This window comes from Geospiza fortis, unplaced genomic scaffold, assembly GCF_000277835.1.
Source record: "Geospiza fortis unplaced genomic scaffold, GeoFor_1.0 scaffold186, whole genome shotgun sequence".
Taxonomy (NCBI): domain Eukaryota; kingdom Metazoa; phylum Chordata; class Aves; order Passeriformes; family Thraupidae; genus Geospiza; species Geospiza fortis.
In genome coordinates, this window is record NW_005054331.1 from 4,806,514 (window position 1) to 4,824,577 (window position 18,064).

Sequence of the window (18,064 nt, forward strand, 5' to 3'; positions counted from 1 at the left end):
TATATTGGGGATTTTTTTCCCCAAGACATCCACACTGGTAATAAAGCTTGTACTGTCAGTATGCTGAAGGTCATTCCTATAATCTATTCAGTAAGATCTGCTCCCCTTTAGGTGAAAAAAAAATCAACTGAGCATACCTAAAAATGTCTAGAAAATCCTATTACACTTACTGAATTCCGGTTATGTATTTCAGATTCACATAGAATTCAATGAGTGCTCAGATCAAATATGAACATTTGTAGCAAGTTTCCAGTGTTATGCAAAGGGTTTCCCTTCCTCCCCCTTTCTGTGCTGTCTTAGAGAAACATGGAAATTCTTCTCAGATATGGCAAAGGATAAAATGAAATAAGTGACATTAAAACATACCTAATACTGTGTGATATGTTTTAAAACTGGAAACAAAGGTAGGATATGTCTTATCTGTCTGTCGTGACTCCCCGTGCATCTGTCTGTCTCTCTAGAGCAAGTCAATAAAAATGATTAGAGCTGGCACCTCACAATCGTACACCCTTAAAGCATGAAGCAATAATACTGTGAAGGAAGAAGGAATTTTTTTTTTCTGACCTTTTCAAATTACATCCAACTGTCTAGGGAATTTCTCAGTGACTAGAGGTAATAAAGTTCAATCCGTTTTGCCGGTCGGCTTCAAATTTAGCTCCTCAGAAGCCCTAACTTATCTATTCTTTTTATCTTGGCCTTGGCATCTATTCAGTACAGTAATCCATGCATCTAATCTTTTTTTTCTCTCCCCACTCAGGTTTAGCTGGTGGATCACATTGTGAAAACTGCAGCCATGAAAGGCCCTCCATTTAGTGCACCCTTCAAAACGAAATGTTAGCATGGGAGGCTAAGCTGGTATGTTGCCTTTGAGAGGCTCTTGTTGAATTTAATTAGCTTTTAGATTTCATCTCCATCTCGCGTCTCAGCTTTCACCATTGTGTGTGATTTAGGCTTCACTGACTTCCATTATTTAAAACTTTTCCAACTTAGCTGTGCCACTTTAGAATAATGAGGGAAAAGTAAAGTTTAAAGTTCATTGTCTTAAATTGATTTCTAATTAGTTTTTATGATATGAGCTCAGAAACAATAGAGACACAGCCTCTCAGTAAGTTAGGATTCAAGTGACAAAGACAAGCAACCATTTCCTCCTGTCCTGTTTCTCATTGTACTCCATGAAGTACTCCACTATTAACAGGTAAAGAATGTTTTTAGCAAAATATTTCTTAAATTATTTTTAAATTTATAAAAAACTGGGTTTTACTGCTGTCTCTTCCTTGAAATATTGAGTCAGTGTTTAGATATATATGTGATCTGCTAATGAATGATCTGCAGAATATTCAAAATGCATGCATATATATCTAAAAGCACCTGTAAAACACTTGCTTTTAATCATGCAAGTAATACATTGGAAGGCAAATGTCTTCCATGTTAGCTATCTTAATAGAGTTGCAAGGAAAAGGAGTAGCTACAAAATAGTTTGGTAAAGATAGGAGGTTTGTTTTCTTTTGTTTTGTTTTGTTTTTTTTCCTGAATTAGTCTTCATTTTGATTCTCTCTTCTGAAGTGAAGGGAAACATGGTCAGATGGGTAAAGTACAAAACTGGAAGTTTCTAGATGTTGCCCCTGTATGTAAATGGGCCCCTACTAGGGCTGTAATATCTGTCAAGTCACCCAATCACTTTGTACCATAACCCTGGCTATTGTGAAAAGCTCTCAGGGAGTGCTCAGCAGAGGATGAGCACAGGCTAGAATCTGACTATTTCACTCTGTTTAATTGATTCAGCTAAAATGAAATAGGTTCATTTTTAATCAAAATATATTGTGCTCCATTGATACTAGCCATGTTGAAAGTGGGATAATCAGTAATCTGAAGTCCTTTCATGCCTGAAAGAATGGCATTCTCAACAAAATTACTGAGAATATCTTTAATTCTGAAATTAATTTGTGAAAAACAGTACCCCACATTGGTAAGGCTTCTTACATTCACAGGTATTTTTTTTAATGTCCTTACTGTCACTTCCTGAAAAGAAATGTTGCTAAATCGACAGATCCAGTTATATTTTTAATCAAGCAGGAATAAGCATTTCAAAATTCTTTTATTAGTTTATTAGTGCAAAAGATAACATACCTAAATTTGCAATATGCTAGATCATGTCCTTGTTTCAGAGATAATATGGAGGGACATATTAGAGTGTACACAAACACTCAGTTTGATATTAAAAAAAAGTTAAATAAATGTTTGTGGGGATGTGTTCATTAACTTTCACATCTTGGAAGCTCTGCTGATATAGAGTTATTGTTTTAGTAGAACCAACTGTTTTTCAGTCTGCATGAATTAGGATTCTCTTGATTCTCCAGCATTCAGGTTGGTCTATAAATATGGAGACAAGCAACCCAAAAGGGTCCATAGTTTACCAAGTGTCAGAAGTCTGAGAAATGCCCCATGGAAGAAACAAGTTTTAGCTTCTCAAAGCAATGCCACTGTTGCTATATCTATATATATATTTTTTTTCAGTAGGTGTTCGAAAACCATACAATAAATATCCCCCCTAATATTTCAGGCAGAAATAGATAGGAATGGGATAATTTTGAAGGCAAGTGGGATATTAGGGTGGTGGCGATGTGAATTTTCTTTCAATGAAAAAGTTCTGACTTCCAAAATTCTTTCTAATTTGCAAACCTGAATACTGGGTAGCAGCACTTCTGCTGACAGGTTTTTCTACCTTACTGATGGTTTTCAGCTCAAAAGTATTAAAAATTAATTTTAAGGAGAAAATATTTTTCTTATTTATTTATTTGAATTCCATTCAGCACAGTGTATATAGTATATAAAAGGATCTGTGTTGTGGTATCCAAATGCTTACATTTCATTTCTTGGAGTGTCTGTGTGGACAGCCATGAAGCTAAAGGTGTTGTTTTCCACTTGGTATGTAGCTATGTTTTACTTTATGTTTTATTTACCTGGTCAAAGCCAGGCATTATGGATTGCTGAAGGCCTCAACAACTCAGAACGATATTCTAGCTTTTATTATTACTGGGGAATATTGAAATCTTCTCTGCAAACTAATCCATTCCTTAAAGTAGTTAATTAAAAACAAACAAACCACAAGTGTCTTTCAAATCAAACATACGGCATTATGTCTTTAGTGGGAAACAACAGATGTCCTGATGTTTTCCTGGTTTAATGTCTTTACAGCTTTCCTTTCTATTCTGTCTTTTCTGATTTTCATAAATAGGGAGTACAATAATAGTATGCTAGGGAAAGGTATATGAAAAATGGTGTTTCAGCTTCGCTTTTTCCTCAGTTAGAAAATATCTAGTTTAACAAATCTTTTTGAGAAGAAAATACTGTCAAGTGTGTGTTAAAGTAACTCCTGTCCACACATCAGTGGTGTTAAAATAGGCATTTGCCTTGTGCATATCAAAGGGATTGTGTGACTGTTACTGATACACTATTGTTCAGTGCTATTTATATTTTCATCATTAGTACATAAAGTCTTATTAATTAACTCTCTAATTTCCCAGAAAAAGCATGGTAATTTGTTGAACTGATTGAAGGAAGGAAAAAAAAAAAGCTGACCAATCTGGCATTGTAAGTTAATAGTATAGAACAAAGCATAGTCATAATTAGTCTAGAAAAGGACTTTCCCTGTTCATTGCAGTTCATAATAAAAAGTGCCTCACCAAAGTGACTTAGAAAATAATACATTCAGACTGAGCAGAATTACTGCCTAGCAGATTCTATTTATCTGTAGCTTAAAAAGCAGCTGCGTTTTTGTAAAAAGCAATGAATGTGGCAGTCCTACTTAAAGGTAGAAGAAAAAGAACACCCCTTGTTTTGTAATAAGGGGATTTTCAATTTAAAAGAGAGAGAGAGCCTGTTGTGTGAAGTATGGTTATTACATTCACTGTATTCTATCTCACCCACCAGGAGGCTAATAACGAGGGAGTCAGTGAAGGAGACCAATGCCACAAGGGTTATCTCACAGCCCCAGATGCTGGATAAGTTGAAGGAGGCAGAATCGCTTTTGGATGACATTCAGGAAGGCCTTGAATGATTATCTGGTGGAGAAAAGACTATTCTTTTCAAGGTAAACAGTCCATTTCATCTGTCTGCTGTTGGTGTTGGTGTAAAATATGTTTATATAAATACCTCTAAACTTCATTTTTTATCATTTTTCAGGTTTTTTTCCCTAGATTCTGCAATGATCTATTAAGAATCCTTTTTGAGACAAAGGATCCACTCTACCTCCAACCTAAGGAAATGCTTTGAAGGAATTGACAAGCTCACTTTTAATCACAAGAGAGAAATTACCCACATGGAGTCAGCAGAAAATGAAAAAGTAGAGCTCGTGCTGCGAATAATTCCAGCAAGTGCCAAGGGGCTAGTTGAGAAATGGCTTCATGAGGTGAATATCTTTAGCTCTTACTTAGGGTTTGGTTACTGTATGATCATTTTCTCTTTTAGGAGCAATGAATATTATAAGTGTATACTAAATAGCTCTCTGAATATTTGTCAAGATGTTGACAGATTTCAGCCTTATTGTTGTTATTTATTGTAACTAATTTAGCATCTGCAAATGTGCAGAAATTAATTCTAATAAAAAGCTCTCTTGAATCAGGCTGTCAGCAGAAGTTGGTCTGTGTCTGAAACCATATGTGTGAATATATGTTTGAGTCTACATGTATGTGTTTTTGTGCTTTCATGGTGTAATGTCTGTAGTTCAGGAGGATAATATGTAAAAAATAATCAAAGAAATGTAAGATTTTAAATGCTTCCCTCCAGCCTGCAAAAAGTGTGTCCCATTGTGTTGGAGGGGTTTAATATCCAATCATTTTAACAAAAGGGAAGAGAAATTATGTCACTGATAACATCCTAACCTTTCCCCTTTGGGCCTCTAATCTAAATTCATTGGTTTCAGTACGAAATTAGTTTGGTGACCTTTTTTGTTTGCTTTGTTTAACCTTCCTCTCCCAGTGGATGGGAATGGGACCTTCCATTCTTTTTTCTTTCTGGGCGTATTTCTTCCATGTGCTTACCTTTTTCCTGGGGCAGGATCAGCCCCAGGAATTCCACTTCCCCTCTGTTCACTGTTGCAGGTACTGGTCTCGTCCTCAGGGGCTTGTCCCTGGGTGCTCCCTAGGCAAGGGTAAATGACAGGGACCAGCACCCAGCTCCAGCAGGAGAAGTGAGGGGAGGCTGGGGGATTCCTATTTGTACAGCCAGATGATTGGGCAGAGACAAGTAGAATCCCTGGGCAGTGAAACCTGGAGCAGGTGGCAGGTTAAAGGTGTTTGGCCCTATTATGTATCGTGTTCCTATTGGCTGGGCGAGCAAAGCCAGGCTGCAAAAGCCCATTTGTGAATCCCCTTTTTCTACACAATGAAGCAGCAATGTGCCAGCCTTGGATGGAGGCCCTTTAGGGAGTGACTGCATGCAGTTTAAAATTATCCATCTGCATCATTATTCAGGATAGGGAAGGGAGAAGAGAAGGGGATGATTTAGGCAAGCCCAAACTCTTCCCACCCTGCTCTCTGTGTCAAGCCACTAGCTTGGTTTTGGACTAGTTTGCAGACAAAGTTGTCTTCCATTAAAAAAAAAAAAGAAAAAAAAAAAAAAGGACAGTGGAAAAGTAGCTGTCCTGAGGAGAAACCCAGATTCACAAGCCTGTGATGTAATTTTTAGTTTTCACTTTCTTCCACATATGAAACAGGGTTGAGGGAGGTGAGCAGCTGTGTTTAATACATCTATTTTAACCCTTGCCTAAAAACAAATGGGAAGGTTTGGGAGTGCGTTAATCTGGATCAGATTAGTGTCTCTTTCTCCCTCAAAAGTGCAACCTGAGATTAATGAATATAAACTAGAGTTTCATATGCAGTCTTTAAGTCATTTGCATGTTTTATGCATGATAATTGAATTTATTTATGCACTTCCTTTCATTTAATGATTTCTCACTCTTTTCTATGCTATCAACATTATATTATGCAAGAAGTTGGATTTGGTAGGCAAGAAAGGATAGCAGTATATAAATCAAACCCGAGTTAATTTTGAGTTCTAGTGTCACCACTAGATCAGAATTAATATTGGTCCCATGCTAGTGGGTTTACATGGCTGGGGAAATGTAAAATATTTTTCATAAAGCAGAGATTTTAGCTTGAGACATTTCTGATGTAGCCTAGTTTGCTTGCAAGTGCACAAGCAAAATTATTATCAAATGGCAGTTAAATTATTGTATTGACTTTTCAATGACCCTAGAGACTTGTGTTTCTACTTGGCCAATTAGTAGTAATAAGAAGATGAATAGTAATTACACTAATAAATAACTGTGTTCAGACCAGGACCTCAGTATTAAAGTCTGGGTTAGAAAATAAGGATATTTTATAATATGTCTCATTTGGTCTTTCATCAGGAGAAATATGGACTTTGAAGCTGTAAAGTAAATTTGTCATAGCCTAGAAGGTAAAAGTCCTAGGGATGACAGGGTCATATTTGACAGGAGCCCTGTGACAGTGGTTGTTTCAGTGTCATAAGTAGGGAATCTTGTTCTGCTTCTGCAATTAAGCTCAGATGTCTTAAAGATGTCTTAGTGTTGGAGTGCGATTTTTTAATAGTGCATGCCAGGAAGTTACTAAGGAAAATTAGGAAAAAGATGCTGGTAGTGGTGCTTTCATAGCGTTTATCTATACCAGTTTCTTTTGTGTCTCTTGTCTTTCCTTATGTCTTGAAAGATGTATGTGGAAGTGATATTTTTCTGTGGCGTCCTGTCTTTTATCAGTGAATTAAATGGTTGTGTCTTGTGATTGTTTCTTGATTCTCGTAGGTAGGAATGTGTTTAAAGGCTAAAGCTTTGTTAATTTGTGATGTAACCATTTCAGTGTCTTTCTTGTCATTGAAATGTAGTTTAAAATGTTCAGTAATGTAGCATGAAATCATTGGTTAGTTTTGGAATGGTGATGAAATCATGTGAAGAAAATAAGTATTGCATCTGATCAAGATAAATTCACTCTAGTGTTTTATGGCTTTTTATTCCTATGTGATAGTAATAAAGTCTCATGTAGGGATGGAAGCCATGAAATACATTGTGAAAAATCATCAACTCAGATGGGGCCATCAGGATAGCATGCTGTAGCTGTAGAGTTATGGAGAATGATTGGAAGATGGTTTAGTGTGTCATCACTTTGACTACCATGTTTTTGCGTTTTGTTTCTTCATGCTTCACCCATGTAGTTTGATGAGAGGAAATCAGTTTGTAACGAGATGATCCATCTTTACATTGGTGTTCAGTATTTAAATTGTTCATACATCTTTCATTTTCTGCCAAAGATAACACTGTATATGAAACACTTAGCTAAGAATTTAATATAGCTAATAAACACATGCCAAAATGAATACAAAGAAATGCCAAAGAAATTCTAAATGCTTGGAAATAAGGAAGGAAACAAAGCAAGGTCTACCCTGTCAGCAACTGGTCCAGACTCTTTATTTCCATGTTTAAGAGCAAATCTGAGATGTAACCAGGGATTTAAAAATAATTATTTTCTCTGCTTGCATGTCTTTCTGAAAGTGCTTTGTTCTTTTCCTCTCTGGAACTGGAATGAAGGCTGATAGTGTTGGGCTCAGAAAAAAAAATTCTGACAAATTCCTTACAGTGCTGCTATTCCACATATTGCCTTACTGCTCTATCACCTTTGCTTTTGTATACCAGTTTCCTTTGAGAATATTTTGGGGAATGTTATTTATTCTGATGCAACTATTTCCAATTTTTCTGTTGTAATATTTCTCTGAAGCATATGTTAATAAAACATTATTGATTTATTGGTACTTTGACTCCTTTATTATTTCTCTTAGGTATGATTTTTTTTTCTCTCTCTGCTAAAAATGCTGACTTTATTGTAACTAAGGTCATCTTCTGGTGAAAATCCCCAGCAATAATTAGGCAGAATGTATATTTCCCATTTTATTATAAATTTTAATTTCTTCTTTAAATCAAACAGCATGTGGAGAAATTAACCATGGTTAAATTCCCAGATGTTGTGTGGCAATTATTTCAGTCTTGCTTGGGCTTAAAAAAGGTAGACACAGGTTTGCTTCAATGGTGCCATTTGAAAGAAAAGTGTAAAAACCTATAAAACACATTATCTTCAGACTTCTATTAAAAGTAAAACTATTTTCCTCCTCATGTGTTAACAGAAATCTTTCCAATAGTATCCAGGGTATACAGCCAAGAGAATAAACTATGTTTATTTTTCAACTTTTTATTTGGCTAAGTTAAAAATGGTCTTCGTTTTTTCAATACCTTCTTTGGTTGTAACTTTTCAGAGACCTGAGACAAAGTCCTTTAAACATGGGCCCCTGTACTCTTTTCCTCCATTTCTACCAATTTAATGATGAATTGCAATTAAACTATTCTTTTGGTAAATTTAATTCATCTTTACTGCAAACTATACTTTGAAAAGTAGTCTACAATCCCACCTGTAGAGCATATTTTCAGTACTGTATTTTGTTTCCAAATTATTTCAAGAGTCAAAAGTTACAGCGCTCTGAAATAACACCAGAGGTGAGTTCATCCTTGGAAACAGGGCACTATGATGGCCCAAATGTGCTCCAATAACTCTCTTCATGACATGTCTCCGCTGACTACTTCAGAGGCAGCTGCAAGCGCCCATGAGAGTTCAACCCTGGAGTTAATGAGCAATGACTTGGAGTGGTCACCCCTTAAGGTGTTAGTGAAGGACAGAGTGTTACTTTGGGATTGTATTTTCTTTCTAGTAGTAGTTCATCTGTAGATGTTGCAGATAACCTTCTTTAGTCTATTCTTTTCTGGAAAAAAATTAGTGTTTATATCCTAATTATTTTCCTTTCCTTCTGCCTCCAGGGTGGAGCAGATCTCTTTTTTTTTTTTTTCTGAGCAAGAAATATGCTTTCTTATATATCCTGAAATATGATATATTCAGATATACTTTGAATTATGCATTGTAAGACTGTGACAATCAGGTTTTAAGTGACACCTTGCCATGATGGCAAAGAGAGTATTTTTCTTGTCAGTGTCAAATTGAGTAAAAAGTGTATATGTGTAAAACGTAGTCAGTTGTCAGAAAAAAAGCAAGGTCTTGTCACAAAGATGAAATGTTAAAGTTACCTCTTTGTTTAATATATTGTAAATGTCCATATTACGTGTGTTTATAACGAATTAACAGCCTTAGTCAAGAGCAAGAAAATGTTCTACTTATGCCTCCAAAATACTGTCTTGAGGTAGTGGACATACCAGCTCTCAGTAGAAGCAGCATCTTGGTAATCTCAGATCCAAGGAGGATTTCCTAAGTCTTTCTTGGATAATGCAAACAACTTGAGAGTCACCTGTTCCTAATTAGCTACTTGAGCAGCTAAATGTTTTGAGAAGATTTTTTTTCAACTTTGAAATTAAACACTTTGTCTTGACCTGAGTTTTCAATAGATTTGGTCAATCCTATGTGTTGTTTTGAATGAGTTAACTTGGTTACTTTTAGAACATCAGCAAGTAGGGAAATTTCAAGAATCATTACAGAAAAAAAATGTTCAATCCCTATTTGGGACAAGTAGGTTTTGGTTTTTTATTTCACTTATGTTTCTTAGTGTTTATCTTAGTAATTTTTCCTACTTCCGCAAGAAAATATGGTGGGGAGGGTGTCTCCTTGATATTTCAGCCCTGGAAGCACTTGTGCATCTGAAAATTGTTAGAGGAGGTATGTGGGGATGCCCTGTTCTGATAAAATCTAGAGGCTGACAGTACTCAGAGGTGATACAAATTTGGCGCTTCATCTCTGGCCAAAGTTCTTGCATTTTCTGCAGAATTTTCTGTGAGCGCAGGTCTGGTCATGCTGAGGAGCTCCCCACTTATGATCCATTTCAGTGCATTTATGCAGGATATTTTTGCTGTCTTCATTGTACTCTTTTTCCATTGCCAATAAGGCCAGACTAGGAAATGAAATGTAGGGGGACAGGGAGAGGTGGGTAGGCAGTGGAGATGGGGAGCCAAAGAAAGGATCAGGGGGTTAGTGAAAGCTGCATGACTGGATTCATTCCAGCCCTCCTCTGCAGAGAAGCTTTTGTGAAACTCACTGTGGCTTCTGAAAGGAAGGTCCCTATTCATCCGGCCACTGAAGGAGATCATACTAATAGGCTCCAGGATCACAAAGACACTCACCACCTGCTGTCAGGAGTGCAGGTCAGGCTTTGTTTGCTGTGCTGAATGCTTTTTTTCTTTAAAAACTGCAGTGTAGGTATATATTTGGTGGAGTTTATGATTCTTTCATATCAGTATTTCAGATTTTAAAACACACAAAAGAAAAACAGATACTGTCCATATAGTTGCAGGTAGATATGGGATGTATTTCTTGCCACTGACACAAGGTAGAGCTCATAAGAAATTTCTGGAATGTGCAAAAGTGTAGATAATAACATCATATCGCAAACAATTTGATTTAAAACTAAGGCATTACATTTAATGTCTTTTTATTTTTATAAATAAAATGAAATTTTATTTCATTTTTATTGAGGATTATTATTTTGGCAGACAATATTAGTATACTCAAGTTTTCTAAAGTAACAATGTATTTAAGTGCTCATTGAACTTTTTACCTTAAAACTTTTGCATTTAATTTCACATTAACAAAATGGATATTTAATTTTATTTGGCTTGTCAGAAGGAAAAAACAATCTACATTTGTAACAAGTCTGTCACATTTTTCCTTTGGGAGAAATACAGAACAAATTACCTGTAATATAGAAAATGTTCAGTGTAGACTGTTTCACATTCCCAAAATTTAATTTATATTAATCCAGGATTCCCAAGATTGTTTAACTTTGTCCTGACATAAATGACCAAATCTGAAATGTAAACATCATAAAGAATATGTATTTGAAATCACAGGAGTTCTGCCAGTGGTGTCTGAAGTGTGTAATGAGTCTTGTATGTGAAACAACAGACAGTGTCTCCTTTTTCTTACGTGACCTCATGAACGCCTATTTTAAGAAATAAATTTCTTTCTGTTTTGAGATAATAGGAAACTTTTGAAGGATACATTGTGATAAAAATTGAATTAAATCAGTGCTTAAAGCACCAAATGTAAACATCAAAGGTATTGCATGCTTGATCCAAGGAACACAGCTGCAAATAATTTGAAAACTAAACTGTGTTTTTACATCAACACAGTTAGACAAAAATGCCTTATTAAGTAATTGCTATTGTGACATAAGCTTTGTGCAGTAGCTGAATTACTTGGCAGAGCTAAAACGTCAAGCTACCTTGGGAATCTACCACATTCTTTAATTTTCTGATTGATTAAATGGATTGTTTGACATTTTGGCAGAGCTTTGAAATCACAGCATAACAAAGACGCCTTTCATCACTCATTATTTGCTCTTTTCAGGCTTAGTGCAGATTCTTTGAAATGAAAGGTTTAAGGTGCTTCTTCCCTGGGTAATTTTTGTTCCAGTTCACATTTTTGCTAGGAGTGTCACATTTCCAACTTAAATTCCCTACTGTGTAAATGCAGTTCCTTATAATGACAGTATAACCTATGGAGATATGTAATCTTGAAAACCACTTTTATATATCTCACAATGAAGAATTCAACACGACCTGTCTGCTATCAGAGAGTCTCTTAACCCTTCCACCACCAGCATTTTCTGGAGTGTGGGAAGCTGGGCAAAGTGGTGGGTGTTTTTGTTCAGGCTGTGACAATGTTCAGCTCTCTGCTGACCTAGGGGCAAGAAGACAACATCATGCAGCAGCTTTGGGGGACAGTTCAGAGACAACCAGATAGGTTGGAGGCCAATTGACATTGTCACCTTCGTAGCAGTGAGCAAATGCACTGCCTAATTTCACTTCATGTCAGTAATGAGCAACAGTTAGACAAAATAATCTTACTTTCAACATAACTGCACAGTTCTCTCCACTGAAAAGCAGCTCGTAAGGGTACCTACAGGCTTATAAGCATTTCTGATGTCACCATGCTGATTCTCAACCACAGTTTGGTGGAGCTGGATAGCAAGCACATAGGTGAAGTGAGACCTTCAGTGACTTCTACTCATGCATTTTAATGGCAGAAATCCTTGGGCATGCTGAGTGAGGCACTCCTGGTTTTAAGCCTGTCTTTTCCAATACTGCAAATACAGTTAGGTCAAATTGCTTTGATAGTTGCCCTCAGAGGGGTCTGTGTGTCCTCCCTCACAGCTGTGGACAGCAGACTGGGGCTGCACAATCCTGGGGACATAGCTGTAAGAATTCCACTGCCATGGTATAATTTCTGTTCCAAAAAATTCCTTCCATGAGCCTGCATCAGTAATGCAGTTTCTAACATACAGCAATTATTTACATGGTCTTCTGTGACTGCCAGACATGCTTTCTGAGCTGTGATGAGTTCATGAACAGTTAGGATTTTGCACACTGCTTGCTATTCACAAAACTTCTTGCTAAGCACGACTTTCTATAATCCATCATCACCTCTTGTGCTTTTCAAGACAGAGAAATACCTTTGAATATGGAAAAGTGGAGTTATAGACTCATAAAAATTCAGGTGGAATTCTTTCCTTTTCCCATACCATGGGAAGCAGAAATGCTAGTCTCCTGTTAGTCACCAGGCACACACAGATGTGTCTGCAAGGTATGAAGTTCTGCTTGTATGTGTCTAAGAACCCACATTTGTTTCCAGTCATTACAGCTGCTTCAGAGGGGATGCTCATACCTGCCATGATTCCCTTCCCGAGAGTGGGAGCAGGATCCCAGTAATTAGCAATCTTTTTCTGAGGTTATATCTTGAATTGGAATTTGTATGGTAGCCAAGTCTGTCCTGCCTTTGACTATTTTTCTAGCTGAGGGAAAACCAGTGTTTCTGATATTTTTCTACTATAAGGCAGTTTCAAATCTAAGGTTGGAAGACACTGTGAAAGTCTATATATACCTTTGTTTATGTGAAGCAGTGATTTTTGAAGTCAAAGTTGCACAGTGCTTTGTTATAATATGTTGCTTTCAATTGTCAATACCTTGATCAGGCTGAAATTTACTATGCCTGTTGTTTTCCTCAGCAGATTACAAAAAATATTCAAACCAAAACCTTGGAACCACAAGCTACTTAGGAAAAAAAGTATCAACATTGCTGGAATAGTTTGAAGTGACTATAACCTTTCCTACACTATTAATGAACTGTGTTTCTGCATTAGTTCCTCAATATTATCTATGTTCGTATGATAGAATTATGAAACAACATAAAGACTTATGAAGCAACATACACAAAACCGAAGAACAAAAAAGATGCCCTGGTCTCTGTTTGGAAGTGTAGGCACATACAAATCTCAAAAGAAGAAAGAAGCAATCTTTTACATGCATTTTGGTAAAGTCTTCTGTTACTTACAGTAAGGTGAGTTAACAGAAGGTCCCACACTGTGTACCAAAGCCAGTGGAAAGGACACTTGGGACCTAACCTTCTTTATGGCTACAAAGACAGGTAGGATTTCACCTGAAGTTGAACAACTTCAGTTGGAAAGGGTGAGGAATTTTCACTCCAGATATCCCAACCCACATATCCGATACGAGTTCAAGAGCTTTCAGGTAAAGCCTTAAGCATCCTAATAACTCATCAGCTGGATAAGTATGAGCAGCACCAGTATCACATCTGGAATGGGGTGTTTTTTGAAGTCAAAGGATTTAGAGTACAGCTCTAGAGTACATTTATCAGTTGTGCAGCTGAGGTTGGGATGTATCAGAAGGAAACAGTTAATATGTGAAGTTTAGGAATTGGTAGGCTCCCAGAGCCAGAAAACAAAGGTATTTCTGTGCCTGATTCCTGGAAAGCCATATGATCAAAAGTGAGATTTGTGGGAAGAAAAATGTGATTGTGCAACTTATAAATGGCAAGGGAGTCTGTGTATGAAACATTACATGTCTCTTCATGTACCATAATGGTTAAGGTTTTAGACATGTGCTTGAATTATGCCTGAGGTAGCTGCAGAACGGGTGTTTATAGCATTATAGCTGTCCATGTGCATGCTTTTAGTCTGCTGCAAATTAAAGGAAATATGACTTTGTACCTCAGTCATTTCAATTTGCATTTGCTGAGGGCTGGTAGCAGATACTGGAGTTCAGCTGATGTGGCGGCTGGATTATGGAGTTGAACCTGGGGCCACAGCAGGATACCAAGTGCATGCATGAATCCTGCATGTGCAGCAGGTTATAACAGTGACAAAGTCATTACTGACTTGATTTAAAATGAAAGAAAGCAAAATTCCCAAAGGTGTTACATCTTACCAATAATGAGATCATACCACAGTTTTATTTAGTGTAAGACTGTTTAAGCCGTGGCTCCAGGGATAAAGTCATCCCCTTTGGGTCACATATCTGCATCTGGCATGCCTCAGCTCTAGAAAGAGCAAGACCTTCAGACTTCATTGCCCTCAGAGCAGTGGCATGTGCATGATCAGCCATGCTACTAAGGAAGACCTTGCTTAAGCACTGGTCTTAGTCTTTTCAGTGATGCCACCTTGTTGTCAGTTTTAGTTCTTGCTTTGTTATCTTACCCCTGTATTAGACTCAAACTATCTACCACCACGCAAATAGCTTAGATAAGCTCTAAATTTGCTGAAGGAAGGTTTTGCCTTTAAATGTAGGCAAGCTGGTGCATGAAATTCTGCTTCAGTATGTCACAGATCACTTTTCCTCCATTTCAGCCCTGTATCTTAAGCCTAAGATTCACCTTGGCTGATTATGCTTTTGCAAATATTCAGCTCCTTTCTTATGCTTTATGTTGCAGTATCTGCCTCTAGTTAGCTCAGCTCAGGAAAGCACCCTATATAACAAAAATATGGTCTCAAAATGAGATTAGCTCAGCATATAATTTAGTTCTGTTTTTTAAAAATGTCCATAACATTTATGTTGTATTTTGCATTGTTCATGTATTAGAGAGTAAAAGCTCAATGGGTTAGTTCTATCCAGAGTAAGTGGTAGCTAATGAAACCTTTTATTAATAAAGTTTAGATAATTATCTGGGTAATTGTACAGACAAATAATTCAGTAATTTGAAATGATTTATTCTGTGTATAATGATACTTTATTCCCTCTAAGAGCAGTTTAACATGTTAATTACAGAGACTCAAAGGACTTATGAAGAGTTATTCTAGTGATCGTATGCTATTAATTCTCCAGGGACATTGCTTTTTTGGAATAGCACCTACAGAATGGTTCAAACCTTCAGCCAATATGCAACATTGGCAATTAAAGATAAAAAACCCAACAAAAACAAAAACCGCCCTACATTGTGAAGTGGGTTTGTGTTGGTTTTTTTGGATTGGTTGATTTTGAATTTGAATTTGATTTTTTTATGAAAACCCACCACATCATTTCATCCTGTCCTTCCCCATGACGATTCCTGTAAATTGCTAATCTTACAGCTCTTACAGTTGCAGACACCAGGGAGATAAATTTGGTATTAAATAAAATAGATCACTCAGTGTTGCTAGTCAATAATGCTAATATATGTACCTCTGCTTCAGTCTGTGATAGCATCTTTTCCACTGATACCTCAAAGATGTCTTTTGCAAATACAGAACACAAAAGACTTGCAAGCACTTGTTCTCTGAAAGTAATATAATGCATCTAATCCTCAGGTGTGGAAACATCAACCCCTGTGTCATTGGAACTATTGCTGTCAGACAAAAACCTGTAAATGAAAAGGTTTGGTGGTTTTTTTTACTTTTTGGTTTCTTTAGGGGTTGTGTTTTGGTGGTTTGTTTTTCATGATTTCTTTGTTTGTTTTCTTGGGTTTGTTTTGGTTTTGGTTTCGGTTTGAAAAATCTCTGATTGCTCTAAGGTAGAACTTTGGGAAAACTTTACTCATTCCTAATGGCTGGTAAGAGGTGGAACAGCTGGAAGATTTGTCATCCCTGGACAGTCCGTGTGTGCTGGAGCTGTTGTAATCCTTGTTTTGATGTGGTGGTTTGAGTACCAGCTTCATGCCAGGCAGCTGGGCGCCCCTTGTCACCCCAGGATATCGGAACTCACGGATCTTTTCTGTGCAGCAGGGAGGGGAGCTGCCCAGGCTTGGCTGTCACAGATGTGACAGAGGCATTGCTGCAGGCTTCCTGGAGAGTTATTACTGAGCAGGGATGAGTCCTGAAGCCTGTGCAAATTCAGGTTCTCAGTGATTCTACTTCATGTAAATGGGAAACTAAACAACCCCAAAACACTGAATGGTTGCTATTGATCATCTGTGCAACCTGTGCTTCAGACAATTCTCCAGGGGAGTCATTTGTCAGCAGTAGTAGGTTCTGCCACGTCATATTCCACCCACCTGAACTGTGTACATTTGAATGTAGGTGGAGGGAGGGAAAATTGAATGATTTATTAGAAATAGGTATTGAAACTGCAGTTATGCACAGCAGAAAACCTACTGGTAATTTTGCCACCTCAGTCCTGTCATATCTGCAAATCCCAGTGATCTCTTTTTAGACAAAGTTATAGGTAACAACTTGTTGTTTAAATGGTTTCGATTATTCTGAAATGTGTCCTGACCTTAAAATTGATAGGACAATAGGTGCATTTGAGGAAGACTCCTCTTTCCATTAGAGAGGAATTTTACTTTGCATTCACTATGCTTAGACCTATAATGCCAAAGACATCAATGCCCAGAGGCATCCAACCCACTTGAGAAAACATGCTTTTTCCCTGGTCATAATACAGGATTGTCTGGTCCCAGGTTTCACTTTAGTGGAAATACCAGATTCTCCAGATAAAAAAATATGTAGTTCTTAAAAGCAATATACATTGTATTATTTCTAAAATGTCTAATTGTGAATTTTTACACAGTAATAAGTAATATTTAGCATACTGTACCAAAAATGAGGGGATTACAGATATATTAGAAGATATTTCAAAAAGTGCAGCAAGAAAAATGATGTCCCATGAAGTAGCAGCATGAGCAATATAGAGTATGCCATTTATTTAGTAAATCTATAGATCACCATTCATTGGTATTCAAAATGTGCTAAACTGAGAATGTACTGATGTTATTAAAAAACCTTAGTACGTTTTTTCATGATGGCTCATTAATGATTAAATCCGTCATATAGTTTATCCATATATAAATATCCATATAAATAGTGGATATTTATCATGCTGTTATTGTATCTAATACACTAAAGAGATGTGTATCTGATTAAGCTAGGAAAAGCTCTGATAGCTGGTAGTTTATCTTTAGGGCATTATATAAAGGAAGCCTATCTAGCCATGCATAAATGTTCAGACATCATAACCTGCAGAACAATATTGATCACTCAAAGTGATGACAGCTGAGAACAGCAATGAAAAATCAGAAAATACCCAAAGGGATGGAAGTTGTGACAGGTTTCCAGATCTTGCTTGCAGAGATTTCCCAAATCCATTGCCTAGAGCTGCTAAAAATAGGCAGAAATGTATTGGTATTAATTCACAGAGTTTGAATTCCTGAATCAATTCCTGAATTGACCCTATTCCTAAAACAGAGGAAAAAAGTAAAATGGAATTTTTACTGTATTTCAGTACAAGGTCTTGCTTGTGGGAACATGCTGGGAGCTGTCAACATGGGAGCAGGAAGCAGAGGTTGTCCAGAGGATGACCTGCTTCTAGATTATGTTTCCCTGTGGTCCACTAGTTGCCCTCCCCTGCTGCTGTTGAGAGTTTGTGAAGGTGCCCTCAACAGGGACAAATGGATATAGATATAATGGATATATTGAAATGAGGAATAAATAAAGATTGTCATGAACTTATGTCAAAGCAGATAACACAAAAAGTGAAACTAATTGAAGAGCTGATATATAGGACTACAGAGAAAACAAATCTTAAAAGTAGCTTGGAAAGCATTATAACCAACACCTTCTCAGAGGACATCCATATATGCAGCAATGTTGGATTACGTGTTTGGGCGCCTAATGTTATAGTGTATTGCATTAGTGAACTATGCTATTTTCTCATGAAGTTCTTAGGCAATAACAATGCAGTTGGATTGAAAAAAAACCAGAAAATAAAAGCTTTTTGCAGCTGTTTTTCATCTCAAGG

At 36.9% G+C, this 18,064-nt stretch overlaps 1 long non-coding RNA gene across 1 annotated transcript; it reads left to right on the forward strand.

Annotated features, from left to right (window-relative positions):
• The first annotated feature begins 583 nt into the window (after nucleotides 1–583).
• On the forward strand, nucleotides 584–7,821 carry LOC115947933. The gene is made up of 3 exons (XR_004081786.1): nucleotides 584–855; nucleotides 3,931–4,090; nucleotides 4,183–7,821. It is a non-coding gene; the product is annotated as an uncharacterized LOC115947933 (long non-coding RNA).
• Nucleotides 7,822–18,064: the final 10,243 nt, after the last annotated feature.